Source organism: Dama dama, chromosome 1, assembly GCF_033118175.1.
Source record: "Dama dama isolate Ldn47 chromosome 1, ASM3311817v1, whole genome shotgun sequence".
Taxonomy (NCBI): Eukaryota; Metazoa; Chordata; class Mammalia; order Artiodactyla; family Cervidae; genus Dama; species Dama dama.
In genome coordinates this window covers 46442042-46458258 of record NC_083681.1, presented here as the reverse complement: position 1 = coordinate 46458258, position 16217 = coordinate 46442042, and the positions used below count along the sequence as shown (strand labels likewise).

Sequence of the window (16217 nt, the reverse complement as noted above, 5' to 3'; positions counted from 1 at the left end):
CCATGAGCTAAATTCTTAAAAGCATACTGTGTGTTTATAGTGAGAAAGAGAATTTTACTGTTCTGAGCTTTTGTAGTAGTTTCGTTGCTAAGTCATGTCCGACTTTTGCGACCCCATGGACTGTAGCCTGCCAGGCTCCTCTGTCCATGGGGTTCTCCAGGCAAGAATACTGGAGTGGGTTGCCATTTCCTTCTCCAGGAGATCTTCCCAACCAAGGAATTGAACCCAGGTCTCCTGCATTACAGACGGATTCGTTGACTGAGCTACAAGGGAAGCAGAGCTTTTGAATAATGTTAAAAATCTGTTTTCCCTTACACATCTCATGTAAAGCATTTTGTTTCATTGATTATTATCTTACCCCATGATTTAATTCATTATGATTTTGCTTGTAAACAGTACTGCCTGCTTCATTGTTCCTCTGTTTCAAGCTGTATGTGTCTGCACATGTCTTCTTGGAGGAGAACCTCATACTCATTTTCCCAGGACTTCTAGAAAGTCTCCCCACGCCATCTCATGTTTCCCCTTCCACCCCCAGGGCACCTGTGTGTCTCCCCTGGAGGGACCTCACTGAGCTGGCTGGGTGTGCGCCCAGAGCACTGACCCCACTGCCGACGCTCCTGTCAGTGCGCTGCTCTCTCACTGTGCTTGTCCACTCATGTCTCCCCAACCGCAGACCTCCCCCCTCCCTGTCTTCCTCCCAGTTGTGGGGGATCTGTCTCATTCATCTTTGTATCCCACACGTAGTGCATGAACCATATAGATGAACAAAATGTCATGATTGAGTAAGAAAATGATTGGTCTGTTTGAGCCTGTATCTTCAGTTATATGTGAGAATATTAACAGCTATTTCAGTGAGTGACATGAGACACAAGGAAGGGATAAGAAGGGCTGGAATGGAACCCTTCCAATAAGACTTCCCTTTTCCTACTCTTAGAATAGGAATGAAAGTGTTTTCTAGTAGGCCAGAGTTTAAATGTCAGCCATTAGTTTGAGTCCAGGATCCAGCAGTTCCTAGCTATATTTGCTTATGAGTGTGGAGAGGGTGACCTAAGTAATGAGAAGCCGTCGAGCAGTGGAATGAATTTGTGTCAGTAGCACCATCCATTCGCAGAATATTAATGAGGATAAAATGAGGTAGGTTAATCTCACCCAGTGCTTGGCCTGAAGCAGATGTTCACGTATGAATTCCTTTCCTCAGCACACAATTTGTTTGATGATCAAATCTCTCAGAACAAGAAATATCAAGGGAACTGTCTGTAGCGGCGGAGTTCCCTCACTGTTCATCCTGTACCTAGAGTATTTCTGTCACGTGCGTGTCTTTGCGATTCTTGTGCTGGGCTTTGCGTCAGTGCCCGTGTCTTCTCTGTTGCTATGCTTTGGGTCTAGAGATCATAGAGTCTGTCTGATGCACCTAAGATTCTCTCACAGAGTGAGTAAATTTTCTGTACATGGTAAGATTTCAGTAAACGTATAAATTAATGAAGGAATAAAAGCAATCACTTAGAATAAATTCTGATTTGAAGACAAGTTTATTTCACCACACATTTACCTCCCATTAATCCATGTCAATGCCCAATACAGAAAACAGACTTTTGCTATCTTTTTCACTTTTCTCTCAATTCCAGGAAATGTTTGTTTTTAACATGAACTTCTTTTAAATGACTAGTGAATGTTTTTTGAAAGATGTTTTCTCTGGGCTTTTTTGTTTCTTTTTTTATTGCCAGTTTTTAACTAGTGTTCTCTTTGAAAAATTATAGCCTTATTCTGAATAAACTGAGCAAAAAGGAAATCACCCAGTTCTCCACAGTGATAACAGAGAGAGCCCAGCATCCAGGGCTGGAACTAGGGTGAGGCAAGAGTTTAGGGTACAAGGGAACTTGCGAGTGAGAGAGATTTGAATTTTGTGGTCTGGGTGCCTCCCTTGGTTCACCCGAATTTCAGCCCTTCTTTTAGCTTCAGCTAAAAATCCTGGCATGAACCAATCCATCTCTAACCCATTGATTGCAGAGAACAGGGCAGCTGAGATCACTGGGTCTCTCTTGTCTGATATTTCCTCCTGATTCTTTCCTTCTAATTGGCTCTTCTTTGACTAAAAGAATATATCCGTTAAGGGACTCCGTTGGCCTCTTTTGAAATCAGGTGGGTGATACTTGCCAACAAAAAAGGGGTGGTGGTATTTTCCTTTTTCCCCTTTTATTTCTTTTGGCTAGTCAAATAATTAAAATGACATAAGACATTCACAGTAGAAAATAAGTTTAATACATATGTCTGCAGAATTAACAAAGGCATGAGAAATTTGAAAGATACTAAGGCAAGGTGAGGTACACTTCTATATCATACTAGACTAAGGAGAAAGAGGTCGAGTCTGTGACTTCAAAGGGAAGTAAAGTAATTCACAGGTAAACGTAGAGATTTAATGTTTGTTAAAGAAATGTTCGCTGGTCAATCTAGAGAGAATAGGACACAGAGAGGACTTCCATCAAACTGGCCTTGCTAAGTTCCTCCCTGTTTAGCACACCTAGTCCATAGTATATTATAGTGATATACAGTGTTGTATAGTTATCTTTAGTGGTATCTCCCTCCTGGAACAGGCTCTATATTCTGTTCTCTTAGGCAGTTAGTTAGAGATTCAAAGTTTCTTTCTGAGTCTTTTGGAACTTCCTTACCTTCAGGTTGAAATAATCTACACACCAAAGTGGCACATGTTGGGTCACCTGCACTGTGTCCCATCAAAGAGAGGAAGAAGAGGAAGAAAAAATCAGACAACCTAGGTGTTTAAAAAAAAAACAAACAACAGTTTTCCTTTCTTTCAACACCAGATGTGTGTGGGGCTTTCCCCACAACAAGCAATTTTGCAGCACTACCTGGGTGTCTTACAATTTAACTTGATTCTGATACTATGTATCTTTCTGAATGTACTGTCAGGTCCCACAGTTTAAGGGCTCAGTCTCAGGAGACTGCCACTGGCTTCACCTGTCAATTTCAGGCAGTAGGTCCCCAGATTACCTCAACTTCTGTATGCCTTGGTTATAAATCAGAAGTTCCCGAATGCTGCCCCTTCAGGTTTGATGTACTTGATAGAGCAACTTCTAAAACTCAGCAAAGACTTATGTTTACTAGTTGAGTAAAGAATGTGATAAAGGATACAGATGAACAGACAGATAAAGAGATACACAGTTTGAGGGCTGGGTGGCTTCTGTCCCTGTGGAGTAGGGGTCCATCCCTCTCTGGTACACGTGGATGTGTTCACCAAACTGAAAGCTCTCCAAACCCCATGCTCTTGGGATTTAATGTAGGCTTTCTCACATCGGATTTATTTATTATTAAGCTAATTTCCAGCCCCTATCAGTGGGAAGTGAACACCTGAAAATATGAAATTTCTAATCATGGCTTTCTGTTTCTGGTGACCATCTCCCATCCAGGGGCCCACCCAGACTTGCCTCATTAGAACAAAAGTACTTCCACCATTCTTACTACTTAGGAATTTATAAGCATTTCAACAACCCTGTTTTATGAACTGCGACAAGGATTACTTATGTATTTCTTATTATAAATAACAATATTTCACAGGGAAAAACACAGAGGCATCGGATCCTGCCTTCAGTGGGCTTCTCCCCTACCTCTCAGGGCAGTGCCCAGCTGAAAGCAGTAGGGCATTGTTAGCCCTAGGTAGAGGTAGAAAGGAAGAGCGTCCTCTTCTCCTGTGAACCCTGAGATTTTCCTGCTTCTGCTGTCTGATCCTACCTCCAGTCTACTCCCGTTAGAAAACATGAATTTCTAAGCAAATATTTAGGTGGCATTATGCCTGCAGATGACAGGGATATAAAAATTTGGGCTGATTTGTCAAGTTTAGGGATGGCTATCAGTACTAGTCTCCTTAAAGGTATGTATTTACATGGAGGGTGGACCTGAACTCCATTGTTGTTACTTTTTAATTATGCAGACTTTGGTCACTCATTTAATCTCTCAGTTTGTCAGTAACAAAGGTGGACCCTGTAGGGCTTTCCCAAAACCAAATGGCCCACCCTCCCTTGTGCTCCATCTGCCTCTTTGTAGAAAAGCTTTAGTCTCCCAGGTCTCCCCTGAGTCACAAAACGCTGGCTCAAGGCTTGATTTAAAGACTGAATTTGTAGTAACAAAAAATAGCAGATGGGTCAGGAGAAATGGTAACAATTTAAACAACAGATCAGCAATATAGCAGTCACAGGATCTTTAGTTCCTTCCAGAAGTACATAGATAATGGTGTCTGATACAACTTCCTGAGTTGTTTTGCAAATTCTAGAAAACCTCCACCAGATGTAAGAAGTTAACTGCATTATGAGTATGAGAACATGGCCCCCAGACTGATGGGAGTCTGAGGATTGATGGTATTAACCCCTATGACCCCAACTTGTTATATCACCATTAGCTAATCAGAGAATTATGCACAAGCTGATCACACACCTGTGATTCTCTCCCTCACTTTGCCTTAAAAAAAAAAAAAAAAAAAAGCCTTTTCTGAAATCTACTGGGGAATCTGGACCTGTTGAGCCCATGTGACTCCTTGTATGGCTCTGTATTAAATGCAGCATGTTTCGCATTTCAGCTGGTGAAGAATCTGCCTGCAGTGTGGGAGACCCCGGTTCGATTCCTGGGTAGGGAAGATCCCCAGGAGAAGGGATAGGTGACCCACTCCAGTATTCTTGGGCTTCTCTGGTGGCTCATCTAGTAAAGAATCAGCCTGCAATGTGGGAGACCTGGGCTCCATCCCTGGGTTGGGAAGATCCCCTGGAGAAGTGAACGGCTACCCACTCTAGTACTCTGGCCTAGAGAATTCCATAGACCATATAGTCCCTGGGTGTAGTCTGCAGAGTCGGATAGGACTGAGTGACTTTCACTTTCACTTTCCTTCACCAAAACTTGGTGTCAGTAGATTGGCTTTACATGTGCTAATGGCCATGTTTGTAAAGGTTCAGTAACATTTCTTCTTGTAACTTTTCATTGTGTTAATGAAATGAGAATTCCAGGGCTTAACCTGAGGAAGGGGCTCAAAATATTAGTTCTTTCCATCTCTTCTTCCCATTTAAGTTCTGCTTAAAGGAATCTCCAGTGTAAACTCCATCTCAGTCTCAGACAGAGATACTGAAACTAATTCTGCAAAACTGAAGGGGTCTCAGACAGTAAAGAATCCAGTTGCAGTGCAGGAGTCCTGGGTTTGATCCCTGGGTCAGGAAGATCCCTGGAGAAGGGAATGGCTACCTACTCCAGTATTCTTGCCTAGAGAATTCCATGGACAAAGGAGCCTGGCAGGCTACATACAGTCCATGTGGTTGCAAAGAGTTGGACATGAGTGAGCAACTAACTTTCACTTTCACACTGTGTGAAACAGAAGATGGAATTCACGGACACTTCCATCACCAAGCCAAGGGGAGAGCTTACTATGCCTTTCTAGACATTATGATAGGTTTTTTAATTGATGATATTGAAATACTTTAGAATCCAGGGTAAATATTCATCAATATGAATCTAGAAGAGCAAATGTAGAAAATTTGTAGTGGTTGGGGATATCGGGTGGCCCCCATTTCAGAAGAACCTGAGGGATTTTCAGAATAGCCAGGAAGCATGCAAAGGGAAACTAAGTCAGAAGCTTAATTTAGAGTGTCCAGAATAGAAGTGATAAGACTGAACTTAGGGAAGAGCTCCCAGTAATATGGGAGCAGTTGTGGATTTTGCTGGCTCTGAAAGGGATTCAGTTGCATTCTGGTACCACTCATGAATATTGAAAACTTCAGATTACTAATTACTAAAGATATCCCTTGGGTTTGGGGTCAGATATGAGGGGGAAGCTAGTAAAGTAATGCTCACATGCTGGTAAAGTAATGCTCAACATTCTCCAAGCCAGACTTCAGCAATACGTGAACTGTGAACGTCCAGATGTGACAGCTGGTTTTGGAAAAGGCAGAGGAACCAGAGATCAAATTGCCAACATCCACTGGATCATCGAAAAAACAAGAGAGTTCCAGAAAAACATCTATTTGTGCTTTATTGACTATGCCAAAGCCTTTGACTATGTGGATCACAATAAACTGTGGAAAATTCTGAAAGAGACGGGAATACCAGACCACCTGACCTGCCTCTTGAGAAATGTATATGCAGATCAGGAAGCAATAGTTAGAACTGGACATAGAACAACAGACTGGTTCCAACTAGGACAATATACATCAAAGCTGTATATTGTCACCCTGTTTATTTCACTTATATGCAGAGTACATCATGAGAAACGCTGGGCTGGAAGAAGCACAAGCTGGAATCAAGATTGTTGGGGGAAATATCAATAACCTCAGATATGCAGATGACACCACCCTTATGGCAGAAAGTGAAGAGGCACTGAAAAGCCTCTTGATGAAAGGGAAAGAGGAGAGTGAAAAAGTTGACTTAAAGCTAAACATTCAGAAAACTAAGATTATGGCATCTGGTCCCATCACTTCATGGGAAATAGATGGGGAAACAGTGGAAACAATGTCAGACTTTATTTTTTGGGCTCCAAAATCACTGCAGATGGTGACTGCAGCCATGAAATTAAAAGATGCTTACTCCTTGGAAGGAAAGTATGACCAACCTAGATAGCATATTAAAAAGCAGAGACATTACTTTGCCAAGAAAAGTCCATGTAGTCAAGGCTATGGTTTTTCCAGTGGTCATGTATGGATGTAAGAGCTGGACTGTGAAGAAAGCTGAGCACCGAAGAATTGTTGCTTTTGAACTGTGGTGTTGGAGAAGACTCTTGAGAGTCCCTTGGACTGTAAGGAGATCCAACCAGTCCATCCTAAAGGAGATCAGTCTTGGGTGTTCATTGGAAGGACTGATGCTGAGGATGAAACTCCAATACTTTGGCCACCTCATGGGAAGATTTGACTCATTGGAAAAGACCCTGACGCTGGGAGGGGTTGGAGGCAGGAGGAGAAGGGGATGACAGAGGATGAGATGGCTGGATGGCATCACCGACTTGATGGGCCTGAGTTTGGGTAAACTCGGAGTTGGTGATGGACAGGGAGGCCTGACATGCTGCAATTCATGGGGTCGCAAAGAGTTGGACATGACTGAGCGACTGAACTGATCTGAACTGAATGAGGGGGAAGCAGATCCAGGATTTTTGCTAATTTGGTCAAATAGAGACTTGGAGTTTATGTAATTTGGGATACCATTTTAGGGGAATCTTTTTGAACCCTCAATCTGATATCTCAGGTATGTTAGAATATATGCTTTGTTGAGTCCTAAAACATGTGCTGCTTCAGTTCGTCCGGGATCTAGTAGTTATAACTTTATTTATTTAGGTGTGGGGGGCTACCTAAGTAAGAAACAGTCCAACTATGGAATGATTTTCCAGTAGCAGTAGCTACCTCACATAACATTAATGAGGGTAAATGAGATAGGTCAGTCCCACCCAGTGCTTGACCTGAAGCAGGTATTTAAAATTAATCCTTTTCTCCCCCAGCACATAATTTGTTTGAAGATCAAATGTGTCTGAACAAGAGATATCAAATAGAGTGTCTTCAGCTGCAGTGTTCCTTCAGTGTTTACTTTGAACCTGAGTATTTCTATGAGTGGAGTTTTTTTTCTTTTTTTGTACTCAATACTGGGCCTTGTATCAGCCTGTGTCTTCTCTATTGCTGTGCTGTGGAGAGATCATAGAGTCTGTGTCTGAGGTACCTTAGATTCTCACAACGTGAGCACATTTTCTATATGTGATAAGATTTCAGGAAATGATAAATTAACTAGGGGGTAAAGCAATCCTTTGAACTGAAAATCAGATTCACAACAAGTTTATTTCACCACATAGCTGCTGCTTGTTACTCAGGCCACTCCCAATGTTGAGAATGGACTTTTGGTTTTATTTCTTAGTCAGATGTCAAAGTCCCACAAATGTTTTTAACATAAATGTTTGTTCAGTGATTAGTAAAGGATTTGAAGAGCCCTGTGTCAGGAACGAGAATAAATATACATTTCTTATTATAAATCACAATACCACACCAGGGAAAGACACAGGCATCAGATCCCACCTTCAGTGGCCGTCTCACCCTCTCAGGGCAGTGCCAGGCTGCAAACAGTAGGGCTTTGCTTGCTGGAGGAGGTAGAAAGGAAGAGCATCCTCTTCTCCTGTGAACCCTGAATTTTTCCTGTTTCTGCTGTCTGATCATACCTCCATCCTACTCACTTCAGAAAACATGGAGTTCTGAGGAAATGATCAGGTGGCATTATGCTTGCCAATGACAGGGATCTGAAAATTTGGGCTGATTTGTCCAGTTAAGAGATAGCTATTATCATTGGTCCCCACTCTTTTCTCACTACTTTCTAACTCTGTGATCTTGTATTTCATCTTTCAGTTTTTCTTTCCTCTTACCACTTTAAATTGGGTAAATCAAATGAGATAATATCAGTGCGTTACCTGAAGTAGGGACTCAAACATTTAATTCTTTCCATCCCTTCTTCCCATTTAAATCTTGGTTAAAGGACCCTCCCGTGTAAATTCCATCTCAGCCTCCTGTGGGGACGTAAAACAGAAGATGGAATACAAGGAAGCTTCCCCCACCAAGCCAAGGGGGAAACCTCTTAGACATTTCTGGACATCGTGCTGTGCTGTGCTAAATTGTGTCCAACTCTTTGCGACCCCATGAACTGTAGCCCCCAGGCTCCTCAGTCCATGGGGGTTCTCCAAGCAAGAATACCAGAGTGGGTTGCCATTTCCTTCTCCAAGGGATATTCCTAACACAGGGATCGAACCCAGGTGCCCCACATTGCAGGCGGATTCTTTACCATCTGAGCCACCAGGGAAGCCTGTAATTTCCTATAATAGATGGTATTGAGCACTCTAGGATCCAGGATCAGTATTCACCAATAAGGATCTGGAAGTGTCAATGTAGAGAACTTGCAGTGAATGGGGATTTAGGATGGCCCCCATTGTGGAGGATCCTGAGGAATTTTCAGAATGGCTGGGTAAAGGACAAAGGGCAATTGAGTCAGAAGACTAACTCAAAGAGTAGACACCAGGGTAGTGGTAGGGATGGACTTAGGGAAACGCTTCCAGTAATATGGCAGCCACTGTGGACTTTGCTGACTCTGCAGGGGATTCACTTGCATTCTGGTAACACCAATGAATATTGAGAGCATTAGAAGAGATTGTTAATCATTAAAGGTACTCCTGGGCCTTGGGATCATATTTGAGGGAGAAACAGATCCAAGATTTTGTTAGTTTAGTCAAATAGAGATTTGGATTTGATGTCATTTGAGATACAATTTTAGGGGATCATTTTTGAACCTGGTTTATTGTTTACATATCCAATTCAAGCAATTATTCGATCTACCATGAAATGTATTCTGGGAGAGATCAAGATGGCAGAGTAAGAGGATGTGGAGCTCACTGTTCCCATTGAACACATCAGAAATTCATGTACATGTGGAATAATTCTCACTAAAACATAATGTGAAACTGGCTGAAGGAATCTTATACAATCAAGGCTCTTAGAAAGATCTCATGTTATCAGGTAGGTTGGGAAGAGAAGTGATTGTGTTGGGACCTGTGCCCTTAGAATGGAACTCAGAGGAAAAGGGAGAGCCCACAGGTGGGCATCCACTCTGGGTCATGAGGAGGTTGAGTCACAGACTTGCCCTCCTAGTCTCGAGGTCCTATGCATAGAGGGCAAGCCCCATTAGCTGTTTGGAGAACATTGAAGAACAGATAAAAAGGCTACAGAAACCTCAGTTCCACTCATGAACAATTCCTCTCTCAGGGTAGAGAGACATCCACCCTAGCAGCTGCCTCACCATACTCCTCATCCCCAATTGGAGTGAACATCCTGGCCCCGTGCATTTTACTTCACAGGGTGGCACAGAACCTAGGGCTTCCAGGACCAGGGAAAATACTCAACCTTGGAATGCAGAGGCCACCCATTCCCAGGGCAGAGCACAAGTGGGTGGTGTCAGCCATTGCTGGCCCTTACTCAGGGAGTGCCCCACAAGCAGCCCAGGCTTCCGATTGCAGTGCAGCTGCCAGGATTCTCATGACTGTCTCATTGTGCATCCTCGTTCCAAGCAAACGCTCCATCCACTTACTCTACACTTTACACATGGCATTAGATCTGGGGTAGCTAGGACAGGGGAAAAGGTAACCATGGGCTGTATCTGCATGGATACACTGATGCCTCCAAAGGCAGAGCATAGGACCTCAGTAGGTCCAGAAACCCCACTTACTTCCTCATTTCCTTCCTTTGTGGCAAAAGTTCTGGAACAGGGAGAAAGAAAACATAACTTTAAGGGAACAGAGCAAACACGACAGGCCCTAAGCACTTCCACATCAGCAACTTGGGATCAGACCCCACCCTTGAAAGGGTGGTATGGCCACTGAGTAGAGAGAAGTCCTAGAGGCAGAGAGGAAGTTCTTATAGCCTGCAGAAAGACTGCAGGCTGTAGCTCCACCATATCTAGTCCCTCCTCTACCAAGGTGATAGCTGCCAGTGCACGCTGAGGAAAGGTGGCTGATGTCCGTGTCAAATTCAGCTCCTCAACAAAGGCATTGGACATATTTAATATGTATAGAAGTTCTTCCACAAAAGAATACCCCTTCAGGACCACAGTAACTGTTTCACCTAAATTGACAGAGGCAGAGAATATTAAGCAAAAATAAGAAAGCAGAAGAACTACTCTCAAATGAAAGAGGAAGACACAACTCCAGGAAAACAACAACAACAACAACAAAATGAATAAACAATTTACCAGATAAAGATTTCAGAAATTGGTAGGAAAATGTTAACTGAATAAGGGAAGATGATTGATCTAAATATTGATCATTTCAATAAGGAATTAAATTATATTAAAAGACCCAATCAAAAATAGATAATTCAATATCTGAGATTAAAAAAAAAACACTAGAAGGAATGAATAGCAGACTAAGTGGTTCAGAACACATACATGATCTGGAAGACAGAGTAATGGAAATCACCTAATCAGAACAGCAGAAAAAAAATTCAAATTAAAAAAAATGTAAGGAATCTATGAAATCTCTGAGAAAGCATTAAATGTGCCAACATTCACATTATAGATGTTCCAGAAGAAGAAGAGAGAGAAGAAAATGGAAAGTGTATTTGAAGAAATTATGCCTGAAAACAACCCAAACCTGAAGAAGAAAACATATTCAGGTATAGGAAGCACAGAGGGTCCCAAACAAGATAAACCCAAACAGACCCACAGCAAGGTATATCATAATTATAATGGCAGCAATTAGAGAGAATTCTAAAGGCAGCAAGAGAAAAAGTTTTATACAAGGGAACCTCTCTAAAGCTACCATCTGATTTCTCTGGAGAAATTTTGCAGGCCAGAAGCAAATGGCATGATATATTCAAAGTGGTGTAAGGGAAAACCCTGCAACCCAGGGTACTCTATCCAGTAATACTGTCATTTAGACTAGGAGAAATAAAGAATTTAGACAAGCAAAACTAAAGTAATTCCAGAATAATAGACCTACCCTGAAACAAATGCTGAAGGGTCTTCTCTCAACGGAAAAGAAGTAAGAGTCATAGGAAAAGAAAAATCCCAACAGGAAAGACAACTGTACAGTAAGGACTGAAGATCACTTCAACAGGCAGGTACACAGATTAAAAAGCAAAAAATTGGCCAAGTAGTATTCCATTTTGTATAGGTATCACACCTTCTGAAGTAAGTCCGAAAGAGAAAAGCAAATATAGTAACACACACATATATATATATGTAATTTAGAAAAACTGTCCTGATGAAGCTATTTGCAGGATAGAAATAAAGATGCAGATGTAGAGAATGGACTTGTGGACACATGCGGGGAAGGAGAGGGAGAAGTGAATTAAGAGAGTAGCACAGATATACGTACATCACCAAGTGTAAAATAGAAGCTGCTATTTTATATAACACAGGAAGCTCAACCTAGTGGTCTCTGATGACATAGAGGGGTGGGATGTGATAAGATGACAAAATGAATTTTACAAATTAGTACTATCAAAGGCCAAAGCAATATGTCTGGCTTTGTTCTAAGGAGAAAGTAAAATCTGTCATAACAAAATCTGGGAATTCTTCAAAAGGCATTAAGCTTGCCAGTTATCCATTGTGGTCATATTTCCACAAGGGAAAAAGTTTATATAAAATAAATTTTTAGGGAATATAAATAACTTTAGGAAATTCCCCAATATTATGGGCTTCCACGGTGGCTCAGATGGTAAAGGACTTGTCTGCAATGCAGGAGATGTGGGTGGGAGCCACTGGGAAAAAATACACATATAAAATAAATTCTTAGGGAATATAAATAGTCTTTTAGGAAACTCTCCAATATTATTAGGTTGGTGCAACATAATTGTGGTTTCAGATTGTGAATTTTAAACCATTGTAAGTAGGCTCAAACACATCTTTATTCAAAATAGTAACCACTACAATGAACATGTTTTTGCCAAAGAAAAATAAGTTTATTTATTCCTGTGGGATAAAAATGCATGCTTCAAGTTTTGACAAACTCTTGGAAAGATTTTTCCGTCTCTGCTGGTTGTGGAAGTCTTATCTCTGCAAGAAGTTGTTGAGATGCTTGAAGAAGTGATAGTCAGTTGGCAGGAGTTCAGGTGAATATTGGACTTCTCAGATGGTCCAGTGGTGTAGAATCTGCCTGCCAATGCAAGAGACGCAGGTTCAATTCCTTGGTTGGGAGGATCCCCTGGAGTAGGAAATGGCAACTCACTTCAGTATTTTTGCATGGAAAATCATATGGACAGCCCACAGGTGGGCTAAGTCCATGAGGTCACAAAGAGACACGACTGAGCACACATAGGTGAATATGGAGGATGAGGCAAAACCTTGTAGTGCAATTCATTCAGCAGTTGAAGTGCTGGCATGTGACTTGCGGTTGGGCATTGTCTGTAGAAGAATTGGTCCCTTTCTAATGGCCAATGCTGGCTGCAGGCATTGAGGTTTTCAGGTTTTCGGTGCATCTCGTCAATTTGCTGAGCATATTTCTCAGATTTATTAATGGTTTCACTAGGATTCAGAAAGCTGTCATGGATCAGACCAGCAGCAGACCACCAAACAGTGACCATGACCTTTTTTTGGCACAGGTTTGGCTTTGGGAAGTGCTTTGGAGCTTCTTCTCAGTCTGACCACTGAGCTGGTCATCACTGGTTGTTGTATAAAATCCACTTGTCATTGCACATCACAATCTGATTGAGAAATGGTTTGTTGTTATTGTGTAGAATAAGAGAAGATGACACTTCACAACAATGGATTTTTAAGATTTTGGTCAGCTTATAAGGCACCCATTTTTTGAGCTTTTTCCCCTTTCCAATTTGCTTCAAATGCCAGTCAACCATAGAATGGTCAATATTGAGTTCTTTAGCAACTTCCTGCGTAGTTGTAAGAGGATCAGCTTTGATGATGGCTCTCAACTGGTCATTGTCAACTTCCAATGGCCAGCCACTACTCTCCTTACCTTCAAGTCTCTTGTCTCCTTTGCAAAACTTCTTGAAATACTGCTGCACTGTACATTTGTTAGCAGTTCCTCGGCCAAATGCGTTGATATTGCAAGTTGTCTCCACTGCTTTATAACCCATTTTGAATTTGAATAAGAAAATTGCTAGAATTTGCTTTTTGTCTAATATAATTTCCATAGTCTAAAATAAATAAAAAATACACAGAAAGTAATATCATTAGCAAAATAACATAAAGTGAGAAATGAGCTTTAAAATGATGTGCAATATAACCACATTTACTTAAGAATGTATTCCAATATCTAAAAACAGCAAAGTTGAGCAATGCAAAACCACAATTATTAATAGCTTCTCTTTCTTTACTGATTTCATTTATTTTGTCTCTCTTTTTCTTCCTTGATGTGTTTCACTAGAGGTTTATCAATTTTATCTCATCAAAGAACTAGCTTAGTTTCATTGATCTTTTCACTTGCTTTTCAGTCTCTATTTCAATTATTTCTTCTCTAAGCTTATTATTTTTCTTCTGTGAACTTCAGGTTTTGCTTGTACTTTTTATTCTCATTCCTCTAGGGATAAGGTTAGTTTGTTTATTTGAGACTGTTTTGTTTGTTTGTTTTCTTTCAGTTCAGTTCAGCTCAGTTGCTCAGTTGTGTCGACTCTGCGACCCCGTGAATCGCAGCATGCCAGACCTCCCTGTCCATCACCAACTCCCGGAGTTTTCCTTAGGTAGGCTTATATTACTATACACTGCCTGTTAGAGTTTCTTTTGTTATGCCTCATAGGTTTTGGAGCATTGTGTTTTCATTTTAAGTTGTCTTGTGATTGTTTTTTAAATTTTATCTTTGATTTCTTCAAGGAACCATTTGTTGTTTAGCTGCATGTTGTTTAGACCACAAGTTTATGGTTTTTCAAGTTTTTTTTCTTTGGTTATATTCTTGTTTTCTCCTGTTGTGGTCAGAAAAGATAGTTGATGTAATTTTAGTTTTCTTAATTATATTAAGACTTGTTTTGTGGAGTTGCATATGATTTATTGTTGAGAATGTTCCTTGGGCACTTGAAAAGAATATGTATTCTGTTTTATTTGAATGAAATATTTTTTTTGTATATCTAAAAAGTCAACCTGATCAAATGCATTGTTTAAGGCCCGTATTTCTTTATTGATTATCTGCCTGGATCATCTGTCCAGGGATGTAAATAGGCTTTTTTTGTTTGTTTGTTTTTATTTTTTATTTTTTTGTATTTTTTTTGTAAATGGGCTTTTAAATGCCTGTACTTTTATTGTATTACTATTCATTTCTCCCTTTATGCCTGTTAATATTTGCTTTATGTGCTTAGGGGGCACCTGTATTGGGTGAACTGATAGTTACAAGCTTGGAAATAAGAGCTGGATCCCTAAGAAATCAATTGACATTCAAATATCAATTTTATGTACTTCTTTTTGGTAGAGAAGTGATTATGCAACACATATATCTGATAAAGTGCCTACATGCAGAATATGGAAAGAACTATAAAATCACCACAAAATGAATATGGATGAAAGACTTGAGCAGGCAGTTTATATAAGTGAATATTCAAATAGTCACAAGGAGTGAAGGAAGTTCAGTCTCAGCACTCATCAGGGAAATGCAAACTATAGTGAGTTATTAGTACTACATAGTCCAGAGTGGCTAAAATTTAAACGAGTGATAATAGTGTTAATAAACATGAGAAGCAACGGAAACACTCATATGTTGTTAGTAAGGTTATAAATTTGTACAGCTTCTTTAAAAATTGGCTGGTATTCTCTCCTAAGGTTGAAGAGATATCTAGATATGTAGATAAACTATGACCCAAAAATTATTCTCCAGGTATATACCTAATGGAAATGTGTGAGTAAATGCAACAAAAGACATGTGCAAGAATTCTTAGAGCAGCAGTATTGAAATAAGCACAAGCTGAAGAAAATTCAAATGTTTGTGGTAGTATAATGGATAAATGAATTGTGATATATAATGGAATATTATGCAATGATGAAAAACCCAACTGTAGCTCCATTTAGTAACAGATAAATTTTATAAACATTGTTGAGTGAATGAAAGTCAGACACAAAAAAATTACACTGAATCATTCAATTTGCCTATTTAAATACAGAACTCATCTATAGTGTTGAACCTTTGGAATAGAGAGGGTATACTTATTAGAAGAGGACATGTTGTGAGTAAGGCAGTTCTAGGAGGTGGGTGATGTTCTGTAACTTTTCCTCCATGGTGGTTAAATTGATGTGTTTTGTTATGGAATAATTCTATGAGCTGTTCATGTGTAATTAGTTTTGTTGTTTGTTTGTTTGTTTTGGTAGTATAACTCTTGTATTTCAGTTAAAAATAGATTTAAAGAAATCACAACTTTTATAGCCCCCTGACTCTCCAAGAGTTATTTCTCTTTTATTCTATGAGTAGGTGTGATATAACAAATAAAGGACCCTCCCCCAAAAGATATCCTTTTTCTAATCCCCAGAACCTGTGAATATATTGCTTTACATGGCAAATAGAACTTTTCAGATGTGACTAAAATAGTGAGATTGAGAGATTATTATGGGTTATCTGGTTGTGACGAATGTAATCAGAAGGGTCCTTATGAGAGGGAGGTGTGGGGATCAGAGGTAGAGTGATGTTGCATGGCGACAACTTGACTGGTCACTGACAGCTTTGAAGATGGAAGGAGATTCTGAGCCTAGGAAGGAGGGCAGCCTCTAGATGCTGGAAAAGGCAA

The 16217-nt window shown here is 40.4% G+C and overlaps 1 long non-coding RNA gene across 2 annotated transcripts in view; it reads left to right on the top strand.

Annotated features, from left to right (window-relative positions):
* LOC133060682 (uncharacterized) overlaps nucleotides 1-16217 on the top strand; it is a 175973-nt gene that overhangs the window by 65927 nt on the left and 93829 nt on the right. For both annotated transcript variants that reach the window (XR_009693810.1, XR_009693805.1), the window contains exon 2: nucleotides 14094-14195. This is a non-coding gene — a long non-coding RNA (uncharacterized LOC133060682). The remainder of the gene's footprint in view (nucleotides 1-14093; nucleotides 14196-16217) is intronic.